Source organism: Loxodonta africana, chromosome 5 (genome assembly GCF_030014295.1).
Source record: "Loxodonta africana isolate mLoxAfr1 chromosome 5, mLoxAfr1.hap2, whole genome shotgun sequence".
NCBI classification, from domain to species: Eukaryota; Metazoa; Chordata; class Mammalia; order Proboscidea; family Elephantidae; genus Loxodonta; species Loxodonta africana.
Window position 1 is genome coordinate 112,503,562 of NC_087346.1, and position 14,429 is coordinate 112,517,990.

The following is a 14,429-nucleotide window of genomic DNA, read 5'->3' on the forward strand; positions in this document are numbered from 1 at the left end:
CAAAAAGTGGAAACAACTTACACGTCCATCGACAGATGAATGGATAACCAAAAAGTGCAACATACATACAATGGAATACTACTTAACCAGTAGGAGAAACGAAATCTTGATATATGCTACAATATAGGTAGAGCTTGAAGACATTATGTTGAGCAAAATAAATCACAAAGGGACAAATATTGTATGCTCTTACTTATATAAAAAGGCAAAATAGCCAAATGTTTAGAGACCAATATTTATTAGCGGTTACCAGGGGAAGGAGGGAGGGGGAAAAGGGGGACAGGGTTAACAGTGATAGAAAAATCACATTAATAAGGGTAGGGTTGCACAGCCGATTATTGTAATCGCTGCCAATGAGTTGTACACCCGTAAAAAGTTGAATTACCAAAAGTTATGTGATGTATTTACAAAAAAAAAAGAGTAGCACCTGAGCCTGCTTATATACAACCCAAAACTCATGGGATTTGGGAACAGAATTTTAAATTCTCATGGATTCCAGACTCTCTGGAGTCATGGAGGCTGGATGAACCCCTGAAACTATTGCCCTGAGATAATTTTTAAAACTTAAACCAAAAATATCCCCTGAGGTTTTCTTAAAGCTAAACAAGAGTCTACCTTAAGCAGTAAAAAATGTCTGCCTTGAACATTATGCTCTTTTAAGATCTATCTATACAGGATTAAATTGGCAACAGCAACTTGAAATATTAGATAGAAATCTTAGCGGACAGTGAGTTTATGTTAATGGGGGAGGAACAACTCATTAAAGGAGGGTGAGAATGGATGCACGACTCCAAAAATATAATCAATGTCACTGAATTATACATGTAGAAATGGTTGGGGGAAGAAAGAGAGAGCGAGAGAGAGCCAAAGAGAATATCCGGGAAAAACAAGTCAATTTGAGAGCTTTAAAAGGAAAGTCCATGGAGGTAAGAAGGAAAGCAGGAGAGAGCAATGTTTTAAGATGGAAAAGAGGTTAATGGTATTAAATGCCTCCTGGAGCTCAAATGAAAAGATAAAGAGTGTCTATCAGCTTTAGCAACAAATATGTCATGGTGACCTTTGCCAATGAAGAAAAGATCTAAGCAAGTAGTTACAGAGAAAGGATTTTTCATCTATCGGTTATAATTTTTTTTAATTGAAAAATACATTTTTTTAATGAAGGTTAACCTTTTTTGACATTAATTTGCTTATTCATTGCTCACAAAAAGATGGCAAAATAAAATTTAAGAGTTATGGTATGCAACGAAAAGCAAAATTCTCATGGCGGTAACCTGAGGCAGAGTCCCAACTGGTGTGGAAGAGCTGCTATAAAAGGAAAAACCCTAAAGTTTTCATCACTGTTTTGTGTTTTTCTTTTTGAGATCTCTGATAAATCTTATAAATGAAAGTGAATACAAAGTTTTATGTTGTAGTACATTTCAGTTTAATGGATTTTTTATAGTCTCTGATGTCTGTGACTGCTCTTCTATAGAAGGTCAGCCAAAGTGACCTGTTGTCCATAAAGAAGACTTGGAAAAAACAAAACCCACAGTGATGAGAAAATGCAGTACTATCAGCACAGCCTGCCTTATTTCACATTCAGTCATGCTCTCTTGTGTTTGAATGTATCATAGCAGCTCTCATTTTAAATTGAAAGGCCTTGAACAACATTGAGTACCTCTCTATGGCAGAATCTATGCCTGGAGCTGAGGATATAGCCGTGAACCAGACCTTGTTGTTGCTGTTGCCTGTAATCCAGTCAGCCCCTGATTCACAGTGAACCCATGCTCAATGGAAGGAAACAATCAATTGCAGATCGGACCACAGGGTTTTCGTTGGCTAATTTTTGGAAGTAGATCACCAGGCCTTTCTTCATTCATACTCTTTTTTAGCCTGGAAGCTCTGATGAAACCTGTTCATCATCAGAGCAACATACAAGCCTCCACTGCAGATGGGTGGTGCCTGTGCGAGAGGTGCATCGGCTGGGAATCTAACCGGGTCTCTTGAAAGGAAGGTGAGAGTTCTACCACTGAAACATCGATGCCTTTGGACACTACCTACAAGGTCCCTATCCTCATGGAGATTATCAAGGACTTAGTTTAATTATTACAGAAATTCAAATTTCATTTCAAAGCCTCTCCACTTGAGGATTAAGCTTTTTGTTAGACAGTATAAATAGTTTTATCAGCCAAAAGAGAAATATTGTCAATAATTAGTGCTCAATCTTAAATTATTGATTTGATTTGTCCTTAAACCTTTCTCTGTAATTTTCAATAACTAAAATTTTAGAATACACTGATTTAGTTTTATAGCTATTATTTACAATAATAACCTTTAGTATAATGCATTGTGGTATTTAATTCTAAAGCTCTTATTTAATCTTAGTTGTCATTGAGAAGCCTATGAGGCTATAATTTCATAGTTTATGATCCCCAGAAAACTTTCTTTATTAAATTACAGACAAGAGACGGAGCTTTTACGATGCTGTACAGTTGAAATTCCCTAAATCGCGTTATCTTACCATCTGCATTTTTGTGATTTTTGTCTAAAGTCAACTCTAAAAATCTCAGTGCTGATACAAGTTTCTTAAATTTTACTGTCTGCTGCCTGTGGCTTTTGGAACAAAACTTCTCGTTTTGCTTTAAAAGAACAATGACTCAATTACGAAAGCTGCATGTAGGTGATGTATTCTGTGACCCAGAATGAACTTATCCATAATGAGTTTGCCTATGATAAGATGTCAACCATGGTGGGCAAATCTGGCAGAATTTTGCTTTTAATAAAGCACTTAAATCAATAATCATCCACTTTTAACAGTTAAATCATCCTGTCTCTGTATTAGGAGATTGTCCCCTCATCCCTAATAAGAAGACCACTATGCATTTTTCATTTAACCAATTGATCATTCCCTCTCAGAAAGATAACAACACAAACTTGCTGTGTTAAGGTGCTAGTCTATTTTCCTGTGTCTCTGGGTAGGACGTAGCTGGTTAAATTTAGTCCTATGAGTGGTGGTTTTAGCCCCTCGCCTCAAATGATCCCACGTTAACCTAAAATCTGATTAAAAACAATGATCTTGCTAAGCAAATTTAGCTTCAGATCAAGTTCCCCAGTCTCTCTTATGAGAGGATGGCTAACTCAAAGGCCCATTTACATTAAAAATCTAAATATTCCTATTTGGCCTCTCAGATTGTATACTGTATTTTTTTAAATAAATGGATAATGTGAGCATATTCCACTTTTCCCTAGGAAGGCTTTTGCCCCATCTGATTGTATATCGAATTTCTGGCTAAAATTATGAATAAAAGTTTATCAAACCTTCATGCACCCTGAATTGCCTGCCTTACCTAGAGAGGCCTAAGTCATGAACTGAGGAAATTGCTCTGACCAACATTTGTTCATGAGTGATGTAAAAGGCAAGTTGACACTTTCGCTGAAGAGTTATGAAATCCACCTCAGCAGATATATCCCAAATCTCTGACAGCTTTTTCATCATCCTGGAAGGAAGAGGGGTTTGCCCATGATCAGTCTCCTTCCCCAACGTATTTAAACAGATACACATCAGTTTAGCAGTTGGTACAATGACGTGGAATAAACCATCCCAAAGCTAAGCAGCATTAGAAAGGATGTAAATACAAGAGGAGTTAGACAAATGAGGTCATTTTTGTAAGAGATATGCCACAAGGTGGCTAATAATGATGCCTATACAATTATCCCCTTCCTGAATCAAATCAGACATTACTTATGGTTTTATTATACACTCTGACCAAGAAAAACTAAAACACACACATATCCATCCACTTCTTGAGTGCCTTCTGCTAACACTCATGAGCTTATTCTAGGCAATCCACATCTCTACTTATACCTGACTGCACAAGGGACCTCCAAGATTTAGACTTACTTCTTGTCGGAGAGTTTACCAACTTTTTCGTGTGTTAGAACACAAAGAAGTAGATCATGGATGTTTAAGACACTATTATGAATTGAATTGCATCCTCCAAAAATATGTATTGAAATCCTAACCCTAGTACCTGTAACTCTGAACCTCTTTGGAAATAGAAGGTTTTTGTTATGCTAATGAGGCCATACCAGTGTAGGGTGGGTCCTAAATCTAATCTCTTCTGAGGTATAAAAAGAGCAGAACAGGGACACACAGAGGGGAAGAAGAAGACAGAGATTGGTTACAGGTGCATTTACAAAATCAGGAATGACAAAGATTTCTGGAAGCTACTGGAATCTTAAATAGACAAGAAAAGACCAACCCCTAGAGTCACACCCTGAATTTGGACTTTCTAGGCTTCTGTGTGCTGACCTGTGAGAAAATAAATTCCTGTTTTTAAAGCCACTCATCTGTGGCATTTTTTGTTATACTCACTTGTGGTATTTTTGACAGCACTAAGTAACTAAGACAGACACTGAAGTAAATTACAGAAGTTTTGAAAGCATTTATGCCAAGCTAATGGGAAATTTTATTTATTTATATTACATAATTAAGACAAAAAATGGAATACAAAGCATTAGGAAAGATATTAAATTCTAAATTTGTATGAAATGCCCAAATAAAATCCTTTTAATATTTTTCTTGAGAAATTTGATCTCCAACCCATGAACATAACTTTTTTTTTTTTCTAAAGATTGTTTCCTTTCATGGCAATAAGCAATTCCTAATAATGACTTTTTAATGAACATCTCTTTGAAAGATTACTAGTCATCTTTCGTAGGGAGCAAATACATCGTAACTGCTGGAAAAAGAAAATTTATTGCTTTTCGCCAACTTCAGAAACTCACTTTGCAGCATTAAACACAATTTGGGTAATAAGATTTCATTAAATCATATTGCAAGGATCCAACTATACTTTTAATCCATTTGAGATGGAGTCAGAGAAAACAGACTCCTGGCTTAAAAAATTAAAAAAGTGGACAAAGCATATGAAACAATAGCTCCCAAGACACTGAGATCAGGCAACTAAAGAGAATGATCCCACAGAGATGAGAAACAACAACAAAAAAGTGAGCCCTACGGTGCCCCAGCTTAATGCCTGGAGGAAGATTCCATGATATACTACAGGGAGAGGAATCTCAGCAGAGTTCTCTAGCCTCCCTATATTGAGGTGGTGAAGCTCAGAATCCAGAGAAGCCAATGTAGCTAGAGTTTGCAAGGCAGAGTACCACGGAAAAGAGAGCTACGCTGTGCAGACTGCTCAGATAAAGAACTCTGGAGATCTTCAGAGGGTTCCCCTGGACTATTTAGTTAAGTAATGAGCAGGATAAGCATGTAAGGAAACTAGGTTGGAGAGAAAACCACCTGAAAAGATTAGGAGGGACACTGTCTGGGGCACACATGGGGAAAGACATAGGATCTGTTCCCACAGCTAGAGTAGAAAATATCGTAATTTGTGAAGTAATCATTAGAATATGTCTTAGTTATTTTGTGTTGCTATAACAGAAACACCACAAGTTGATGGCTTTAACAAACAGAGATTTATTCTCACATGGTTTAGGAGGCTAGAAGTCTGAATTCAGAGCACCAGATCTAGGGGAAGGTTTCCTCTCTCTATTGACTCTGGGGAAAGCTCCTTGCCTCCTTTCAACAACTGTGAGCCCAGCTTTCCTTGGAAATCTTCGTGTGTCTTGGCATCAATGTACCCCTGGGTCTAGAAGGTTCTCAGTGTAGTGGCCCCAGGTACAAATGACACACTCCGCTCCTGGCTTTTCTTTCTTGGTGGTGGTAGGTCCCTCTTCTCCACTTGCTTCCCTTTCCTTTCATCTCTTGTAGGATAAAAGGTGTGACTCAAGCAGAGTGGCACATCCCACCCTAATCCTCATTAACATAATTGTCTTAGGCTGGGTTCTCTAGAGAAGCAAAACCAGTGACACTGCAAGGAGTGACGAACCCAAGATCCACAGATTACACAGCAGGCTGCTGGCTCACAGACTCCGGAGACTGATGGATCTCAATTTCAGCAGGTAACCTGTTAGTTCAAGTCCCGAGAACCAGAGGTCAGATGATGCTGCTGGATCCAGAGCAAAAGCTGGAACACCCATTACATACTGGAGGCAGGTTACAACCCTAAGAAAACTGCTTTTCTAATGGTTGGTTGCTCATAGCAGATCTCAACATGAAGTTGATTTCATCATTACCGAAATGACAAATTACATCATTACATAATTGCCAAACCATTGAGAATCATGACCCAGCCAAGCTGATACACAGCCTAAACCATCACAGTCCATGCCTTGTCAGCTTGGCACCTGTACACATCTCCTTAAACTACATACGATCTCTAAACAAAGATAATTACAAAGCCATACTTGCACCTAAGATGATGTAATTAACACACATACAACCAAAAACACACTACCCTTCATTACATCTTATATTTTATAAGTGAAGTAAATAAATGGTTTGATGCACACATACAAGGAAGAAATACTCATAGCAATTACAGTGCTCGTTTCTGCAACTGGTCGTGTGGTCATAGCTAGTATTTTGAACTAACTTTTTCCACCACCCATTCTGTATTTCTTTTGCCCTTTGCAAGCACCTAAGCTGATTGTGGTTCTTTGTATTGGAGGGGTGACCCAAATCTTCATTCCTGAAAGGTCTGGGTCATTAGCAGTCCTGTAAGAATTAGGTTGCTGTAGTTTTCCATTGACTTTAATCACTGGGCTTGATAGCACTAAGGGATGCTCTAAGGGATCTCCTGAATTGCAGACATACTCTTCTTTACCTCCATTACGTAATACCAGTCTGGTTTTCTCTTGTAAATCAGGTCAATTGCAATAGCCAGTATGATAATTCCCTTCTTTTTCTGTTGATCCAGAGGCATAAGGAGCCAAAGGTGGCGGGGTCGTATTCTTAACCTCCAGTTTAATGGAATCAGTGATGTGACTCCAGGTGGAAGCATTCCTCCCTTTGGAACTAATACCTCTAGACCTGCAGACCATAGGATCTCAGGGATGTTGTTATTGTTGTTGTTGTTGTTAGGTGCCATCGAGTCGGTTCTGACTCATAGCAACTCTATGCTCAACAGAACAAAACACTGCCCGGTCCTGCGCCATCCTTACAATTGTTGTTATGCTTGAGCACCTTGTTGCAGCCACTGTGTCAATCCACCTCGTTGAGGGTCTTCCGCTTTTCTGCTGACCCTGTACTCTGCCAAGCATGATGTCCTTCTCCAGGGACTGATCCCTCCTGACAACATGTCCAAAGGATGTAAGACGCAGCCTCGCCATCCTTGCCTCTAAGTAGCATTCTGGTTGTACTTCGTCCGAGACAGATTTGTCCATTCTTTTGGCAGTCCATGGTATATTCAATATTCTTCACCAACACCACAATTCAAATGCGTCAACTCTTCTTCGGTCTTCCTTATTCATTGTCCAGCTTTCACATGCATATGATGTGATTGAAAATACCATGGCTTGGGTCAGGCACACCTTAGTCTTCAGGGTGACATCTTTGCTCTTCAACACTTTGAAGAGGTCCTTTGCACCAGATTTACCCAATGCAATGTGTCTTTTGATTTCTTGACTGCTGCTTCTTCCATGGTTTTTGATTGTGGATCCCAGTAAAATGAAATCCTTGACAACTTCAATCTTTTCTCCATTTATCATGATGTTGCTCATTGGTCCATTTGTGAGGATTTTTGTTTTCTTTGTGTTGTGGTATAATCTATACTGAAGGCTGTGGTCTTTAATCTTCATCAGTAAGTGCTTCAAGCCCTCTTCACTTTCAGCAAGCAAGGTTGTGTCACCTGCACAATGCAGGTTGTTAATGAGTCTTCCTCCAATCCTGATGCCCCGTTCTTCTTCATATAATCCAGCTTTTCGGATTATTTGTTCAGCATACAGATTAAATAGGTATGGTGAAAGAATACAACCCTGACGCACACCTTTCCTGACTTTAAACCAATCACTATCCCCTTGTTCTGTCTGAACAACTGCCTCTTGATCTATGTAAAGGTTCCTCATGAACACAATTAAATGTTCTGGAATTCCCATTCTTTGCAGTGTTATCCATAGTTTGTTATGATCCATGTAGTCGAATGCCTTTGCATAGTCAATAAAACACAGTAAACATTCTTCTGCTATCCTCTGCTTTCAGCCAGGATCCACCTGACGTTAGCAATGATATCCCTGGTTGCATGTCCTCTTCTGAAACCGGCCTGAATTTCTGGCAGTTCCCTGTTGATATACTGCTGCAGCCGTTTTTGAAGGATCTTCAGCAAAATTTTGCTTGTGTGTGATATTAATGATATTGTTCTATAATTTCCACATTTGATTGGATCACCTTTCTTGGGAATAGGCATAAATATGGATCTCTTCCCATCAGTTGGCCAGGAAGCTGTCTTCCATATTACTTGGCATAGATGAGTGAACACCTCCAGCAGTACCTCTGTTTGTTGAAACATCTCGATTGATATTCCATCAATTCCTGGAGCCTTGTTTTTTGCCAATCTCTTCAGAGCAGCTTGGACTTCTTCCTTCAGTATCATCGATTCCTGATCATATGCCACCTCTTGAAATGGTTGACTATCGACTAATTCTTTTTGGTATAACAACTCTGTGTATTCCTTCCATCTTCTTTTGATGCTTCCTGCTTCGTTTCATATTTTCCCCATGGAATCCTTCACTATTGCAACTCGACTACATTGCAGTTGACTACATCTGTGGAAAGAGACGATGGAAAAGCTCAATATCATCAGTCAGAACGAGGCCAGGAGCTGACTGTGGAACAGACCATCAACTGCTCATATGCAAGTTCAAGCTGAAACTGAAGAAAATCAGAGCAAGTCCACGAGAGCCAAAATATGACCTTGAGTATATTCCACCTGAATTTAGAGACCATCTGAGGAATAGATTTGATGCATTAAACACTAGTGACCAAAGACCAGACGAGTTGTGGAAGGACATCATCCATGAAGAAAGCAAGAGGTCACTGAAAAGACAGGAAAAAAAGAAAAGACCAAAACGGATGTCAGAGGAGACTCTGAAACTTGCTCTTGAGCATCGAGCAGCTAAAGCAAAAGGAAGAATTGATGAAGTAAAAAAACTGAACAGAAGGTTTCAAAGAGCCTCTTAAGAAGACAAAGTAAAGTATTATAATGACTTATGCAAAGAGCTGGAGATGGAAAACCAAAAGGGAAGAACACGCTTGGCATTTCTCAAGGTAAAAGAACTTAAGAAAAAATTCAAGCCTCGAGTTGCAATAGTGAACGATTCCATGGTCTCAGGGATAGGAAGCAGAAATTTTGCAAGTGGGTCACTAAGGGTAATGATGAGTGATGCCACCCCCATTTCCACCCCTTGATTCATGAACCTGTGACTCCTGGCTATGGGTGAAACAGCATCACATATTGGATGCTGGTTTAGAGCATATACATCCTCTTGGAGAACATTGCCCCAAATCCGCAAGGTATTACCACCTAGCTGGCACCATAAATGTGTCTTTAGAAGATCATTCAATTGTTCTATCAATCCAGCTGCTTCAGGATGATGGGGAACATGGTAAGACCAGTGAATTCCACGAGCATGTGCCCACTGCCACACTTCATTTTCTGTGAAGTGAGTCCATTGATCCGAGGCTATGCATTGTGGGGTACCACGACCATGAATAAGACATTCTACAAGTCCATGGAAGGTAGTTTTGGCAGAAGCATTGCATGCAGGGAAAGCAAATCCACATCCAGAGTAAATGTCTATTTCAGAAAAAGCAAAACATGATGGAAGCAGTCCAATCCAATCAATGTGCCACCAGGTTGCTAGCTGATCACCTTGAGGAATGGTGGCATATCGAGGACTCAGTGTTGGTCTCTGCTGCTGCCAGATTGGGCATTCAGCAGTGGTTGTAGCCAATTTGGCCTCGGTGTATGGAAGTCCACGTTTCTGAGCCCATTTATAACCTCCATCACTGCCACCATGGCCACTTTGTCCATGAGCCCATTGGGCAAAGACCGGAGTGGCTGGGAAGAGATGACTCATTTCTACAGAACAAGTCATCCTATGCACTTGATTGTAAAATCCTCCTCTGCCGAGGTCACCCATTGGTGAACATTCGCATGAGACACAAATGTCTTCACTTCTTTGACCCATTTAGAGAGGTCTGTTCACATCTCTTCATTGAACAGCTTTTCACCAATTTTCTAATCTTGCTCCTTCCAAGTCCCTAAGCATCCGAACAAACCATTGGACACAGCCCATGGATCAGTATACAATTGCACATTTGGCCATTTCTCCTTTCCAGAAAAGTGAACAACCAGGTACACTGCTTGAAGTTCTGCCCATTGGGAGGATTTCTCTTCACCACTGTCCTTCATGGAAGTCCCAGAAAGGGACTATAGTGCTGTGCTGTCTACTTTTGAGTAGTACCTGTATATCGTGCAGAATTATCTGTAAGCCAGGCACGAGTTTTTTCTTCCTCAGTTAACTGATCATAAGGAACATCTCATGAGGCAATAGATGCAGACTGGGAGAGTGCAGGTAGAGTGACAGGGGTGGAGACCATAGGCATTTGGGCTGCTTCTTCATGTAACTTAATTGTGCTTTCAGATTCTTGGGCTTGAGCCCAATCTCATATATATCACTTCCATTTAATGATGGAGTGCTGCTTTTCACACCCAAATTTATTGTTCTCTGGGTAGGACAACACTCAGTTCATGATATGCAGCACAGGCCACATGGTGACTTGGTGGCCCACAGTTAAGCATTTAGTCTCTACTTAAGGCCTGGTAACAAGCCAAAAACTGTTTCTCAAAAGGAGAGTAGTTATCTGCAGAGAATGGCAGGGCTTTGCTCCTAAACCCCCACGGTCTGCACTGTGATTCACTAGTAGAGGCCTGCCAAGATCTCCAAACAGCATATCTGTCACTGGCACTTCAACCACCCTTGGATCAGCAGGGTCATATGACCCAAGTGTTAGAGTGGCTTGAACAGTAGCCTGAACCTTTTGCAGAGCCTTCTCTTGTTCTGGGCCCCACTCAGAATTAGCATATTTTCAAACACTTGATAAATTGGCCAGAGTAGCACATCTAAGTGAGAAATATGTTCCCTCCAAAGTCCAAAGAGGCGCACCAGGCATTGTGTCACCTTTTTAGTTGCAGTAGGATCTAGATACGATAACTTATCCTTCACTTTAGAAGGAATAACTTGAATGCCTCACACCCCTGAACCCCTAGAAATTTCACTGAAGTGGAAGTCACTTGCATTTGTGTTGGATTAATTTCCCACCCTCTAAATTTTTTTTTTAACACATAAATTTTTGTTTTTAACACATAAATATTTTACCAATAGGTCCAGAGTCATTGACATTTCTTCCTTATAAGTTCTGATCAGCGTATTGTCTTCAATGTAATGGATAAGTGTAATATCCTGTGGAAGGGAAAGGCAATCAAGTTCCCCGCATACTAAATCATAACATAGGGTTGGATAGTTGATATACCATTGAGGTGGGACAATGAAGGTGTACTGCCGGCCTTGCCATCTGAAGGCAAACTGCTTCTGGTAGTCCTACAAAACAGGTATGGAGAAAAAGGCATTAGCCAGATCAATAGCTGCATCCCAGACACCAGGAGATGTATTAATCCGCTCAAGCAATGAAACCACATCTGAAACAGAAGCTGCAATTGGAGTCACTGCTTGGTTAAGTTTTTATAATCCACTGTTATTCTCCAGATCATCTGTGTTTTGCACAGGCTACATAGGTAAGTTGAATGGGGATGTGGTGGGAAACACTACCACTCTGTCCTGCAAGTTCTTGATAGTAACAGTAATTTCTGCAAGCTCTCCAGGAATTTATAAAAAAAAAAAAAAGTTAATTTTAAAAACTCCAGGAATATGGTATTGCTTTTGATTTATTTACTATTTTCCTAGATAGATGCAGTTTTAATGGCTTCCACTTGGCTTTTCCTACCATAATAGCCCTTAGCCAACTTGTTAGGGATCCAATGTGAGGGTTCTGCCAATCGTTGACTATATCTATTTCAATTACACATTCTAGAACTGGGAAAACCACTACAGGATTGGTTTAGGGACACACTGCACCCACTGTGAGATGAATCTGAGCTAAGACTCCATTAGTAACCTAACCTCCATGTCCTCACTCTGACTAGTGGGCCACAGTGACATCTTGAGTCTACTGGGATTAGTGTCAGTTCAGAGCTAGATTCCAGTAATCCCTGAAAATTCTGATTACGTCCTTCTCTTCAATAAACTATCATTCGTGTGAAAGGCCTTAGATTCCTTTGGGGAAGGCTGGGAGAAAGATTAATAGTATAAATTTTTGGCAGTGTATTGGATCCAAGGAGTTATGGGTCTATAAACTGGATAAAGTCTGGGAATTGACTGCAGTCCTGGGACTCTCTATTCTGATGATTTGAGTTAGCCTGCAGTTCACTTGAACTAGAATTCTCTTGCTTATACACACCAAGTAAATATTTAGTAGATTTCCTTTCTACTTCACTCCTAAGGTCACCATGACTAATTAGCCAACACCATAAGTCCATTTGAGTCAGACTATTCTGATTACTGCTTTGACTTCACTGTCCATGATAGTAACCACGCCCACCTTGTCTTTGTTGATTGAGTGCCACCGCTTGATCCTTACCACCACAGGGTATCATCACCCCTTCATAATTGGGCATCTTAACTCAGGGCAGTTACCACTGCCAAATTCAACTTACGTAAAGCAGCAACCACAGCAGTCCTCAAGGATGTTGGGGCCTCCTTTCAAATTTGTTCCTCACTGTTGTGGTAAAAGGTGTGTCCTCTGGAAACTCCACGTGTGTAACTGTGGTCCTAACCTGAAAAACCCACTCTTACATGCTAATTTTCCTAAGCCTTTGTATACCTTCTTCTACAGTATACCAAGGGAGCTCTGGTACTTAAACTTGATTTAGTGTGGGCTACTGTATAAACCATGCTTCAGCAGCCCAGCCAAATAAACTATTAGATCCTTTCCTAACCTCTCGAGCTGAAACACTGAATGAAGAATCTGTGATTATTGGGCCCATATCAATAAACTCAGACTGATCCAACTTTATGTTCCTTGCACAATTAGCCATCCCCACATATATTCCCCAGGTTTCTGTTGGTACATATTGGAAAAGTCAAGCTGTTCTTTTGGAATGTGACCCCAGGAGGAGGTTCACACTTTGTACTTCATCTTTTGGTGCTCACCGGGACTTAAGTCTAGTTATAGATCAAGAAGCAAAAATAGGTGGTAGGGATGTGTTCTGAGAACATTCAGCAATGTTTTCTAAAGCATCTGTCTCAGATGATGCCCCAGGCAATGACTCAGACACCTCCCCCGAGGATGACTCAGACAACATCCCAGGCAATATCTCAAAAAGGCTCTTCAGATACAACTTGGTTAATCTCATCAGATGGTGGCAGATAGGCTAATGATTTTACTGGGGAGGGTGGCTTAACAGACAAACATGGAGTAATATCTTCAGATAGGAGTGAGAGGACTGGTTCTGTTGGCAGGAGCGATTCAATGGAATTTAGGGTCTCGGCTTCCTGATTATTCGCCCAGATGTCCCCATCCCAAGTGAAATGGATTGAATTACATCCCCCCAAAATATATGTCAACTTGGTTAGGCCATGATTCCTGGTATTGTGTGGTTGTCCTCCATTTTGTGATTGTAATTTTATGTTAAAGAGGGTTAGGGTGGGACTGTAACACCCTTACCCAGGTCACATCCTGATCCAATGTAAAGGGAGTTTTCCTGGGGTGTGGCCTGCACCAGCATTTATCTCTCAAGAGATAAAAAGGAAAGGGAAGTGAGTAGAGAAGGGGGACCTCATATCATCAAGAAAACAGTGCCAGGAGCAGAGCACATCCTTTGGACCTGGAGTCCGTATGTGGAAAAGCTCCTAGTCTGGGGGAAGATTGATGAAAAGGCCAACAGAGAGAGAAAGCCTTCCCCTGGAGCTGACGCCCTGAATTTGGAATTTTGCCTACTTTACTGTGAAGAAATAAATTTCTCTTTGTTAAAGCCATCCACTTGTGGTATTTCTGTTACAGCAGCACTAGATGACTAAGACACCAAGTTTCATGATCGCTTTTCTTCCTGATCAATGCCCTCACTTTAACTTCAGATGCCATTCAAGATTGGGATTTCAGTTGGTGTTGAAATTTAGCCACTCTTACAATAAGACTCTGAGTTTGGTTTCCAGCAATATAAACTTTATTACTACAGGAAACAAGGCTTACTTTCAGAAATCAAAAAATTCCTTGAATGCTACAAACTACCAAAGCTCACTCAAAAAATAATTGATAGGTGATATCAGAGGAAATGGTGGAGTAAGGACATCTGAAAATACGGCCTTCCATAAAAGCAAAGAAAAGAAGGGCAAACTATAAGAATCAACCTTTTTGGAACTCTGGGAATTAACAAAAGGCTCACAACAACCTGGGGAGAACTTATTCAAGAAAAGCCTCTGAATCAAGA